Source organism: Phocoena sinus, chromosome 6, assembly GCF_008692025.1.
Source record: "Phocoena sinus isolate mPhoSin1 chromosome 6, mPhoSin1.pri, whole genome shotgun sequence".
NCBI lineage: Eukaryota > Metazoa > Chordata > Mammalia > Artiodactyla > Phocoenidae > Phocoena > Phocoena sinus.
Window position 1 is genome coordinate 52,501,576 of NC_045768.1, and position 14,255 is coordinate 52,515,830.

The following is a 14,255-nucleotide window of genomic DNA, read 5'->3' on the forward strand; positions in this document are numbered from 1 at the left end:
TATTCTAAGTAACATGTGTACAGATGGTGATTTATAGCATCCAGATATGCTCTGTAAAGTAAGCCACATGCCTGCCTTGGTTTCCCTGTCAGTCTATACCACATACCCAGACACACATGGTGTTTTCTCCCCAAATGTAAGCACTTAAGATTTTGGGTAGCAACACATTAATTCAAGCAGATTGATGCCTCCAGAAGTTTCTGTAGCCTCACCTCTCCATTGGTCCACTGGGGGAGAGGTTTCATAAATGAAAACAGGCCAGGGCTCATTTGGTTCACTCTTCCTGTCCTGAGCCGCTCTCTTCCTTTCCACAACTAAGCCACGTGTTTGGAGAACAGTGTCAGTGGGGTTTATGGAATGTTACACTTAGAAGGCTAAAAAAAAAAAAAAAAAAAAAAGGTGCAAAATCTCAGACAAGTGGAAAGAATTTGGTGAATGTGCCTGCTTTTAAGACTTCAGAGACTCCAAATTATCCTGTTTCTCCCAGGCAAGCTAACGACTAACAAAAGAGCATTAGTTATAAAGAAATTCACTGAAAAGCCATGGGAAGATTAATGCCTGGAGTTGATAAGAAGCATCGTTGGATAATAGCTTCTAATTCCATGGGATGTAAAATACACAGAAACAAACATGTCCTGAATAGGGACAGGATCCTGCTTGACAGATTTTCTCTGGGACTTTCAACACTTTAATAAGTATTCATTTTTATTTGTAGCCTTAAAAGCAATTACCAGGCAGCCTCATGCCTTGGTTGCTCCTTGGTCTTTGAACGATATACTCAGTAGTTTCTGCACCTTGCCTTTTGAGAATACAAATAGAGAGGCTGAGTAGTCCGGATTGAGTCACTTACCTCACTTGACCATTCTAAGACCCACTTAGAGAGAAGGTGGGGTTTTTGTCATAAGGCAGTTGAAGGTCCCATCTATTTCTTGAGGTTTTTGACCTCTGGGACTCTTGTGATTTGTCATTTTAGGTTAATGAACTTAGGAATTTGGCTGTGAGCCTAAACCAAGTAGCTCAGATTCTGCTCTTGTCAGTGATGGACCTGAAGGAAAGGCCTTGTGGTAAAGTGAGGTGGTGTGTTAAGTAAAACTTATGTAAGGCCAAGGTACGAGCTTTCTTAATGCTTGAAGTATTCCAGGATATTTGAGGTTGGAGGAGGTTGCATTTACAGCAGGAAATGCAAGGAGTCCTGTCACATCTTGAGGGAGCGCGATAGGAGCTGTAACATTCTCCTGCTGGGCTTAAATATTAGAATCCTTATGCAGTCCTTTCATGCTCCCTTCAAAGTCTCCTGGGTCTGACTTTGGTATTGCCACAAAACAATGCTCCACACATTTCTTTCTGGCTAACAAAGGCTGCGTGCACAGTAGCTGAAAATTTTAAAAAATAATAACTTCGTGTGTGTGGGTAATATCTGGTGGTGATACTGCTTTAGAAAAATCTATGTAATTAACCGTTTTTCCTATTTAAAAAAGTTACAATCTGATCTGGAAAGTAGGACACAATCCCCTTAAAGCTTCAAGTTCATTTTGGAAATGAATTGCAAATCTGCTACAGTAATGGCTAATGATCCAATATTCAGTTATTTATTCTGGTAATCAACTTCATGATGGAATCCTGCCTTTCAGAGAAGGGAAAACAACTTATTTCTGGTTGGAAAAGTGCTGTAGGGGTTTTGACATCAAGGAGAAGTAGATCAAGCTTTTGGAGTTGTGAACCTAAGGTTTCCTGCTTTTAAAAATCTTTTCTTAAATGATATTCTTTAAAAACTTAAGCAATGGCAGGTTATTTTAAATTTATTTATTTTTGGCTGCGTTTGTTTTTCGTTGCTGTGTGAGGGCTTTCCTAGTTGCAGTGAGCGGGGGCTACTCTTCGTTACCGTGTGCGGGCTTCTCATTGCAGTGGCTTCTCTTGTTGCGGAGCACGGGCTCTAGGCGCGTGGGCTTCAGTAGTTGTGGCACACGGGCTCAGTAGTTGTGGCGCACGGGCTTAGTTGCTCTGCGGCATGTGGATCTTCCCGGACCAGGGATTGAACCTGTGTCCCCTGCATTGGCAGGCAGATTCTTAACCACTGTGCCACCAGGGAAGTCCCTTAAATTAATTAATATACTAGCAAATTATACTCTTATATAGAAAATGGGGTTGAGTGGAACAATATTGGTCAATCCAGGGGTCTGTGTCTCATAAGCTTGTACGTTTGGGTCACCAGGTTCAGGTCCCACTGTCTTCCTGGGGGTGGTGGTCCAGGGTGGCAGAGTGAAAGCTATGCTGTCCATGAAAACTCAAACAGAGGCACTGAGGGCAAAGTCACAGGCCACACGATAGCTTTTTCCTCCTGGAATGAACTGATTTTGACGGTGTAGCTAGATGTATTTTGGGATAGTCATTTGTGATAATTAGCTTCCCCTTTCTCTCCCTTCTGTATCCAGTCATTTCCTCAGGGAGGTCAACAGCAAGGTTGAAAGTGACAAAGTCATCAATCCCTCCTAGCTTTTGTTTTCAAAGGTCAAGACTATGTTTTCAAAGGTCAAGAGGGGGCTTAAAGTATCCACCAAGGATGAGAAAAGGAGAGAGTTGTTCACAGGAAGAAGCAGAGTGACCTGGCAGATGCAGGGGGTTCATAGAAGGGCTTACTGCAGACCAGGAGAATATTCTCCTGGGCTGGATAGGGGAGACTGAGAGGTGGGTGGGCCCTAGAGAAGTGGGATCCTGACAGCATCCTGCAGAGGAAGCAAGACACTAGCAAGCATGTCTAGGTAGATAAGACCAGAGAAATTCTCAGGGAAACAAGTGTTATTGGACTATCAAAACAACAGAGAGAAATTGGGCCCCAGGGAGCTATAGGGACAAGACAGTGGCCAACTCTTTGGCAAACTGTGTAGGTAAATGAATGATTGCCAACAAACCCTCTTCCCTCCATGCCTTAGGAACCTAGATGCAACCTGAGGAAAGAGAGGTGACCACAGAACCACTGTGATTGTTTCCTACTAGCTGTATGAGCGATTAATTTCAAAATTGATTTCTAGAAAAGACAGATGTACTATTTCTTTTAGATACAATTTTGTGGACTGAGATAAAGCTCCACTTCAGTTGCTTAAGCTGATCAGTTATCATAATGAAAACAATGAAACTATTTTGGGAATAAACACAATTTAAGGAGAGAATCCTCTTATTAGGAATCTGTTATTCTTCCCTGAGTCAAGGTTACTGTCACTGGTGGAAATGATGTTGAGAAGAAATTCACATACTATTGGTAGAGAACCTTGGACATTTATAAATAGAATTAAAATAAATTCCCTACATGAAAATTAAGTTATACCCTCTGTGGACTTTCTTTTACTTCACTCTTTTTTTGGGTGGGGTGGAGAATGCTGAAATTTTGTTCCCCTAGCAAATTTTAATTCTGCAGTACAGTATTATCAACTGCAGTCACCATTAGATCCTCAGACCTCTTTCTTTTGACCTTAAATGTATTCTGTAAGTCCCAGAAAAAAACAGGTGGAACACTCAAATTGGAGAATTTGAGAAGACACTAATAAAAATGCCCTATTTACAGAAGAGCAGGTAAAATTTAGAGAAAGCAAGAAAGGATGGTGTCATATCTTGAGGCTGGTAACAATGGGAAGTCATTGCCATCCCTAGGCCCGAAGGGGAAAGGGACTTGTTGGTTACTGGAACCCACAGGGAGAGAGGGAACAACGGAAAAAGAGAGAGGGAGAAGGAGGTGAAAGAGGAAGAAGAGGTAGAGGTTGAGGGATAGGACAAGGGGCAAGGAATAGGAGAAGAAAAGGAGAGGGAGTTGGAGGACCGGGCGGAGGGGGAGGAGAGAGCTTTATGAAAAGGGCCACTTTCCAGGAGTTGCCTTCAGTTGAGGGACATAGTGAACTTGCTGTGATTGCCTGGGGGGGAGGGAGTGGGTCAATATCGCACCTCAAACACATGCTCCCCCTCTTTTTTTTTTTTTCTAATTTCTTGCTAGTGCCTTTCTTTGGCCAAACTCAACCAGAAGCTAGAGGACAGAGAGCCCAAGGATGCAGTCCACTATTGGTCAGCTCTTGGTGCCCAGAGCAGAGGAAAAAAGGGGCACAATAAACACTCTAAGAGAGTGATAGTGATAATCACCAGCACACAATCAGGCAGGCAACTTTTTACTTTTCATTTAAAAATTTTTTTGCTGTCACCAGCAACATAGAGCAGAGGTAATTGGCTTAAAATGAATTAGAGGGAAAAACAAAGAGTAGGGAAGGCATCTGAAAAATCAGTGACTTCAGATATTCATTTTCTGCCAAGCTCTTGGTTTAATTTTACAATGTTAATCAGTTTGCTCTTGTTTTTTGCCAAAGTCATCTGGAGCCGTTTATAATGTATAGACACAGGTTCAGACATGGATGACTATGATTAGTCTCTTTGAAGGAAACAGTAGGATAAGTAATAAACGGGACTGACTCAGGTAAGGCTTCCCGGGCTCACAACCCAGTGAGGGTTACACCACAGCGTAAATGGCAATGGCAGTGTGGATAGAGACACTGGAATGTGCAATATGCTGGCACTGGGCACTTCTTGGGAACTTGTATTCACTCATCTGATGTTTGACTATAAAATGGGATTACGTATTACTAAATTTAACTCTAAAACACAAGCCTTGAAAATAACCATAACAACAGATGTCATTATTTGAACAGTTCCTTTGTGTCAGCTGTTATACGAAGTGCTTACATGCACGAGAATCAGTCTTCACTAAAATAAATAGTAGGGCTAGTTTTCATCCTCATTTTAATGGTTGAGGAAAGCGAGGCTTACAGAGGTTCAATAATTTGCCTGTTTACTCAGCCAATAAGTGGCCAACCTGGAATTTGAACCTAGGACTCTATCTCTCCAAAGCCCACACTGTTAACTATTGGCTTCTAACTCTTTATATGAAGGAGAAACTTTTACCTTTATGTGTTCTGATGAATTTTAAAAGAGTGAAGTCACACTTTGCATGCCCATTGGAGACATGGTCCCTTGTGAGGAAATATTTTTATAATATAGGATACCATACTCCCATGGACCAGTGGGAGCCATTAGCACTTTAATACTTAGAGATCCAGGATTTCAGTTGAAAGGCAAGGATGGAGCAGCAGTTGTCAAGCGTGGTCAGGGGGTCTGAGTTTCCATTTGGTTAGCCTGTAAATGAACTGGTTGTTACTGGAAGGTGAGAGAGTGTATTAAATGCTACTTGCCTCTCTCATGGAGGGGATGATGTATCTGAATTGTGATTCATACATTGCTGCATGAAATATGGCCATCACTTCTACTTTCCCGACCTTCTCTAGATTCTGTTTTGGTTGGTTATTTGTCTTTTCTACACAAGGCAGGGAGGCCACAAACAAGGGAGAAATTAAATGGTCAGATAATCAAATTAAAGCATAATGTGAGGGTAGAGATAGAGCAGCACACTGCTATAATTCACAGAATGTCTGAATGATTGAACAATGGATCCTTCATCAACAAGAAGGGAATTTATATCTTGTGATAACCTATAATTCAAAAAATCTGAAAAAGAATCTGAATTCAGTTATCTATATAACTGAAACGCTTAGCTATACACCTGAAACTAACACAACATTGTAAATGAACTATACTTCAATTAAAAAAAAAAAAAGAAAGGCATTTCATTGACCAAGACAGTGCATCCATTGGAATCGTTGATTCCTCCAACTGTGGTTATAGAAGATATGTGAGGTATTTTTAAAGTGGTGAGAGTTTTGCTATAGATATGGTGACCAACATATAAGAAAGAGCTGCTAAGAGGCACTGGAACGTCTCAAATGTACTTTTTCCTTTCTGACTTCCAGCTCCTTGACTTAGGATGGGCCCCTTGGAAGCAGAGCCTGAAATGGAGAATCTTGTGCTAGTGGTTTATTGAGGGTTTCAGGAAAAATCAGTAAAGCAAGTGAGGGAATCAGGATGAGGTAGGGGAGAAACTAAGTACACTGTGGCTTCAGCTGAACTCCAGTTTCAGCCTGATCTCCGGGGGCTCTGAAGGAGAGATGCACCACAAAGTTGTCTCATTTTAAGGCAGTGGGGCTGGGCTTTTGACCCCGTACCAATCACTCTTTGGCTGTGGGCTGCACCTAGGGTGGACTGTCACCTCTGAGCATTTCCTGTCAAGACGGCTTCTGTAGGCCAAGAGCAGTTACCCAGAGAAGGTTGCAGCTTTGAGCTGTTAGCTGCCCCCAGTCACAGGTGCTGGTGGATGGGTGCATAGGCCTGCTGAAAGGAGTGGGGCACCAACAGCATCCATTGCACTCTCATACTTACACGTTGCTTCCTTCCTAACGCTTATATATTATGGAAGGTGAGCAAAGTGGAGCTCTTGAAGTGCTTTACTGCTTTACATGAAGTAAGGGTAAGAATTGTTTTGGAAAACTTTTTTTAGTTTTATTTTTGTGTGTGGGGCATATGCAAGGCCATCTTGTAAATCTGTTTCTTATTGTGGACTATAGTTGAGAAAGTTTCAAAGCTAACTCCTCCATGGGGGATGATAAGAAAGATATTTTTGTTTTGGTTGTGTACTTAGGGTTTATGGACTGATAGACTCAGACTTTAGATGGGGGAGAACCTGTCCTGTTTGTCCTTCCCTTCAAGCAGATGGTTTGAAATGGGAATGACTGCTTTGCTTCATTCTTTGCACATAGGTTAAGAAAGTCATTCAGACGACACAGTGGTCTTCTTCCCTAGTCCCTTCATTGTGCATCCCTGACCTGTGAACTTTCTACATAACAGCGTCTTCAACATGTGCAAAAGCCTCATCTTTAAACTAGGGTATACTTAGGAAAAATGCTTTTTCTCTCAAACCCTCTGATGGAAAGAACCCTATCGGGCCCTTTACTCACTCTACCTTAGGGGAGATAAATTGACTCACCTGACTGGTAAATTTTGGAAATACCGTTGGTCATGCTTATCTCAGCTTTACTCTCCTTTCATTTAGGGCTATGCCTTTCCACAGAGGACAAGAGTTCTCTGCTCCGATGCCAAATACTGTGGAGGGGTCTCCCCTGTGAGGAGGGTACGCTGTTGAGATTCTTCTTTTCATGACTGGATGCCTAAATTTATGTCTTTTTAATTCTAGGTTTCAGTATTAGCAGTCCCATTTGGCTAACAGAATCATTTAGGATAAAAACTCTTAGCAAACTGGGAATAGAGGGAACTTTCTTAACCTGATCAAGGGCAACTACAAAAGCTTAGATGAGGTCATAATTAATGGTAGAATGTTGAAAACTTTCCCTCTGAGATGAGCAGAACAGGAATGTCTGCTATAACCACTTCTGTTCATCATTTTACTGTAGGTCTAGCCAGTGTAGTGAGCTGGGCAACAAAACAAAAAGATTAAAGATTAGTGATTAGAACTTCTTTTTATTTTTTTATTTTTTTGCGGTACGCGGGCCTCTCACTGTTGTGGCCTCTCCCGTTGCGGAGCACAGGCTCCGGACGCGCAGGCTCAGCGGCCATGGCTCAAGGGCCCAGCCGCTTTGTGGCATGTGGGGTCTTCCTGGACCGGGGCACGAACCCGTGTTCCCTGCATCGGCAGGTGGACTCTCAACCACTGCGCCACCAGGGAAGCCCAAGATTAGTGATTAGAAAGGGGGAATTAAAACTGTCATTGTTGAAGGTGAAATAATTGTATAAAAATGCAAACGTGTTTTTGAGTAAGTTATTAGAAAAAGTAGGTACACTTAAGTTACTGCATATTACATCAATATTCCAGTCAACTGAATTCTGTAAACCATCAACAATCAGTTGGACATGTGATTTCAAAGAATTTTGTATTTTACAGTAACTGTAAAATTATAAAGTACACAGCGATCAATGAAAATGAAATGTAAACCCTTCATCCAAGAAATTATGGTGCTAATACACGGTATTAAAGTGCTAAATAAAAGGAGAGACGTTTCATATAGTTGGATAGAAAGATGTCAGTCCTCTTCAAATTTTTTCGTAGATTCGTAGTAATTACAGTCAGCATCCAAATGATGTTTTTTTCTTTCTTTTTATTTTTTGTGGTACGCGGGCCTCTCACTGTTGCGGCCTCTTCCGTTGCGGAGCACAGGCTCTGGATGCGCAGGCTCAGCGGCCATGGCTCACAGGCCCAGCCGCTCCGTGGCATGTGGGATCTTCCCGGACCGGGGCACGAACCCGTGTCCCCTGCATCAGCAGGCAGACTCTCAACCACTGCGCCACCAGGGAAGCCCTGATGTTATTTTTTTTTAAGTGTGATTAGTTAAGAGGCTATAAACTTTATTTGGATAAGCAAAGTGTTCCTGAAGAATAAAAATACTCCTGAAGTAGGGCAGGATAGGGACTTGTGAAAGAAGAACAAGACTTGCCTTCCCATGACTTTTCATAAAGCTGTGGTAATTAAGACTGTGATATTGTTGCAGGAATTGACAAAAGACCAGTTGCACGGAATAGGAAGCTCAGAACAAAGTCAGGGTATATATAAATCTGCTTATAATACAGTTGAATACGTGGGTATGCTATGAACCAGCAATTTCACTCCTAAGGAAAACCTTTAGAAAACTCTTTGCTCTTGTACACCAGGAGACAGGTTCAAGACTGTTCACAGACACAATTTTTTAAAAAGCAAGCAAACACAATAGGAAACATTTTAGTGGGACAAAATAGGATTATTTAATGGAATACTATACAGCAGTAAAAAGAAATGGAATACAGCTATAGATATTGAGAGAGATGAAATCTTGAAAAAATAATTTTACTTCTTCAGAAGTCAGGGAAGACTATGTTTAATATCATTCATTTATACAAAGTTCAAAACCAGGCAGAGTCAAGCAGTACATTTGTTTGGACATGCATTATTCATAATAAAGTCTTAAAGAAAAACAAAGGAACAGTTATTAATTTTTGAGTGGTGGTTACCTCTGTGAGGTGTGAGGGTAATAGTAGGCGAGGGGAAAGCTATTGGGAGGGAGCTTTCAAGTTATGGGTATGTTCCTTTTCTTAAGCCAGATGTTGGGTAAATGGGTATTTATTTTTTTATTCTTCTAACTGTACATAGGGATATTATGTATTTTTTGTATGCATAATATATTTCAAAATAAGCCTAGCCACAAATCTTAGCTGGCAGGATTTGAAACTGTGGGGAGAAAATCCAACAGGCAACAGATGACATTTGGAGAGTGCAAAGGAGTAAGCATAGCACCTTTCTGCTGCTTGGGTCTTGAACTGCAGCTGGCAGCAGCCTGGTTCAGTGTCCCCACTGAGCTCTTTCTACTGGATCTTGCGCTTTTATAACCTATGATGGATATTGCCCTCGACAAGAGGAGGAACAACATGGGTTTGATTCTATAGGAGTATCAGCCACGGAAAGATCAATGGGAACACCCCATGGGCTTTGCAAAGAAGTGAAGATGGAAGCCACAAAGGACTAAACCCATCTTTACCCATTTTTATCACTCTTAAAGCAGGAATGGAGCTGTTCTCATATCTTTAGAAGTCACAATGCACTCTGAGCTGCTGAGTGGTTCAGGCAGCAAGTCTCACCTAAAGTATAGCTCTGCATTGTGTCATAGTCATTTTTTATTACTAATAACTGCAATGTCTGTTTTCTAATAGTTTGGCTTTTAAACAAATTTCAGTGACTTGAAAGTTCCCCTCAAGGTATGTCCCTGTGCACTGATGTTCTGTATGCCTTCCTGAATGGGACAGGGAAGGGTGGCATTTCACTCAGAGGTACTGTGAATAGTAATGGTTAAAAATTAGTTTAGTATTTAACTTCTCTGCCAAATATTCTTGGGCAGGAAAGGGGAGTTCTTCAGATCTGACTTTGCCCATAGGTGCAAAATGTCATTGGTCTTCTGTGTTGTTGTTAAAGTGTTGAGAACTGCTAGGCTAAAGTACTGTTAGCCACCAGGCTGCTTAGAAAAATACCTGAGCACTTTAATAACCTCCAAGAGGTGATGTGAGCAAGTGGGACTAAATCTTAACAAGCAGCTGAAAGCATGCTTACGACCCTGTGGAGAAGATGAGGGCCATTGTACTGTTCAGTTTCGTTAAGTCATGGCTCTTAACTAAACTCAAAGACCTTAGTGTCAGGCAGCCAGCCTTTTCCTTAGCTGCTTCTTTTCCAGTTTATCTCAAATGCATCTTGAAAACTGTGGTGCTGAATAGAGAATAGCTCAACATGGTTGCTAATCAGTGTTTCTGAGTCCTTCCCTTCCTCCTGACATATAGGAAGAGCAGATACCAGCTGGATGCCTGCAGATGAACCTGTCATGGCAAATGCCTCCTTGCTCATCTCCAAGGGTGGCAAGGATAATTCCATTTCCTGAGAATTACCGGTAGTTTACAAATTCTGTCGTACACTGTGCATGGATGGTGAAAGTTCAGAAGCCACATGTGAGCAGTTGGTACATTGGAAATACTTGCTGAGTGAAGAGAGCAGACCTAGAGCAATCTTTTTTTTTTCTTTCATTAGTTGGACTGCAGGCCAGCGGAGAAGTAGAAAGTTACGTATTTTCTTTTCTGGGACCCAGGCCAGGCTTGTGGAAGACTGATCATAGAAAACTGATTATGAAATACTCGGGAACTAGGAAGTGCCCTGTGTCCTTTCTCATGTCCTTACCTCAGGAGTTTGGCTAGTTAATGCCACTCAGAAATTAGTTTACAGGATGCTGTCTGTCTCCCTTTCCTATATTCTTGTCAAAATCATTGCCAAGCTGTTTTCTGTTTCTTAAGAAAAGTAAATGCTGGTTAATGATTTTTAGTTTTTGAACAGAAGACGAAAAATGATAAATTTAGATCTAAGCTTCTTACTCTTGATATTTCACGGACTTTAAAAATTTTTTTATACAGCAGGTTCTTATTACTTCTCTATTTTATACATATTAGTGTATACATGTCAATCCCAATCTCCCAATTCATCCCACCCGCCCCCCACTTTCCCCCCTTGGTGTCCATACGTTTGTTCTCTGCATCCGGATATTTCACAGACTATTATTTTGCTCTGAAAATACATTTGTTGATATATTATCATGCTGTACCACATATACTTTACATTTCTAAATGAGTTATTTTTAGAGAATTATACAATTTTGGTTATTAGATGAACTAAAAATTCACCCATAAATCCATTATCATAGCAGACAATAGTTTTCTTAAAAAGTAGTAGGTTGTTGCAATCTATCTATATACGTACATACAACTGAATACACTTTCTTCAGATAACATGGTATTATAATTTTCCATGGTGGTACATAGTTCTTATAGCCAACACTTAATATAGGTGATTAAAAATACATATTCTTTAATTAAAATATTGACAATACTTTAAAAATTGTTAATCGTTTGAATATATCTGTGTATTTTGTTTTGGTCTGTTTTTTATCTGTGCTCTAAAACTACCATGCAATTCACTATCCTGTTTTTGGCACTTAGCATGAGACTTTTTCTTGTTTATTACATAATCATCAATCACAGAATTTTAATGATTACATTATATACCATTTAGTAGATTTACCAACAGTATATTTAAGCATTCTTTGTTGACATTTAGGATATTTCCTTTAATTTGCTATTATAAAAATGCTATTATAGACATCTTCCTGCCTGAAGCTTTTTCTTTAATTGGATTGTTTCACTAGAACATTACTGGATCAAAGGCTAACCAGTTTTCCAGCTTCTGATGTTGTTGCCAAATGGGTTCCAAAAGTATTGCATTGATTTACACAGCTACGAACATTGTACAAGAGAGCCAACTTCTCACAATTCTCGATAATAATTATTAATTTAATAGTTTTCATTTTTATTAAATGAATAGTGAAATTAATTCCTTAATGTGTTTACTGTTTTTTTCCATTTTGTGAATTGTCTGTTTACATAGTCCATGATCTTTTTCAGTTTAACTTTTAGAATAGTGTTTTTCTGATTGGATTATATGAAACTTGGTATAAGTATTACTGTGAATATTATTTTTCCTCAGACTTCTTGCCTTTTTATTTTTTTGACACTACAAAACTGTCATTTTTGGTAAATAATCGTTTCCTTGGTGACTTCTATCACTTAGAAAGTCATTTCTTCTTTGAAAATGGGTTAATATTCAATCCCATATTCTTCTAAATTATTTGTGACATATAAAAGCAACTTCTCAAGTAATGTGAAATCTCTGTGGAAAGCTTAAAATATAAAAATATTCAGGAAAGGGAAAAACCGAATAAAATAATCAGAAATCCTGCTTCCCAGAGAAAATCATAGGTCACGTTTTTTGATGTGAATCCTCTTAGACTATTTATACTGTAAATATAGAAAAATAGACAATTATACACATTTTACAAAAATTGTATTGCATGCAGAGCATGTATTGTTACATAAGCTAAACACATGTTCCTAAATCAAAATATAACAACATCTTTCCGTGGCTATAGATGTTGCTCAGAATTTCAAATGGCTACAGAGCATTTCTTTATATATCCGACCATTCTTTTAGCATTGGACATTTGGATTTTCTTCTATTATAGACAAATCTGAGGTCAACCATCTCGTACAAGCATTTTTCTTACTCGTCCAGTTCCCAGCAGGGGGATTTCTGGGATCAAGGTATTTTAAAAAATATTTTTGATTATTTTCCCGAATTGGCTTTCCAAAGGTTGTACTAATTTCAACTGCAGTCAGTTAAATTTGACAGCGCCTTGCTTCCTATATCTGCATGACTCTTTTTAATCTTTATCAGTCAGATAAGTAGAAGATAAAGATGTCTTATTGCTGCTTTAATTTGTATTCTTAGGTGATTAATGAAGTTGAACACTTCTTCAAAGATATTGCCCATTTGTATTTCTACTTTTGTTCATATTCTTAGCCCACTTCATATTAAGGTTTTATACCTTTCTATAACTTGTTTTATAATTTAAAAATCTGGTGCAGAATGCTCACCCCAACCCCTTTTTATGGAGCATACTGCCTTGCAATCAATTTTTAACCTGAGAATTAAGGGATAAAAGTACTCTCTGTGCACAGAGCAACTTTACAATTGCTGCCATCTCCACGTGTAGGAAAACCATCGGCCTATTATTCTGAGCATGGAGTTACAATTTCTATCAAATTGTGGGAACTGTTAGCAAGTAAGGGCAAAGGCTACATTAAAGTATGCATGGGGAGCCATTTCCTACTAAAGGTGATGTTATCTTTTTATGTCAGTCACGTGAGGGAGAGAAATGTATCAGAGACCCAGAAGCCAGGATTGAGAGAAGGGATCCTAAGTGGGAAACAGAGGTGGTAGGTGGCTCTTGACCACAAAGATGTCAAGACTCTTAAGTTGTGGGTGTAAGAAGGCCCCGTGATCATAACTCAACATGGAGCTTCCCAGGGCGCCTTCAGCGGGAAGGATGCCTGGAATAGTTGGACTAATAGATGCCCTGTCATGGGGGAGGAACACTGAGGATCAAATTGGCAACTTGGACTACAGACTGCTAATTTTTAATAATTGAGCCACCAGTTTACGGCTGGGCAGTAGTTATCCATAATAAAGACTATGTACTGCAATTTCCCTTGAAGCTGTTTGTAGCCGTGGGACTGACTTCTGACCAAAGGAACATGATGTGCAGAAGCAGTATCCACCCCTTCTGGGAAATGCCCTTAAAGAGAATGAGGATGCCCCTTCCTCTTTTTTTTGCTGTCCAGAATATGGATTTGATGGTTGGACAACGTAGTGGACACTGTTGATGTCCTGTTTAGCTCCCCTTTACTGGACTGGGACACCCATCCCCCAGCAGCTGAGTGTGTTGGCAGCTAGTATATCGCTGTCCCCTTCTCAGAGAATAGTCTTCCGTCAGTCTTTCTTTTTAGAAGGGACACAGCTGTTTCAGGGCCTCTGTTTTGGACTTCGAGGTGGAAACCATGTATTGAGGGTAGTAGAACAGCAGGGTTGACTCTTTCTCTGAGGATTATGACTGTCTGCCTCTAGAATTTTATGTGTGAAGGGCCTTGGAGGTACTTGGAAAGTTAAGAAGAGTGACCACAGCCTATTGGTTCCATTTGCTTTTGTGAGGGGGAAAAAAAAAATCATTCCATGCTTGTGCCAGTGATTGCAGGCTCTTTTCAGCAGAGGATTTTCCTGGAGGTGTCACCTAGTAGATGATTTCAGCAGGCAGAAACGTGACATCTGACTAGGCATTCAATATAGTGATTAAGCATGAGCTTCCGTGCTCAGGCAGAGTTAGAACCCTGGCTCCATTGCTTTCTCTCTCTGTGATTTTGAC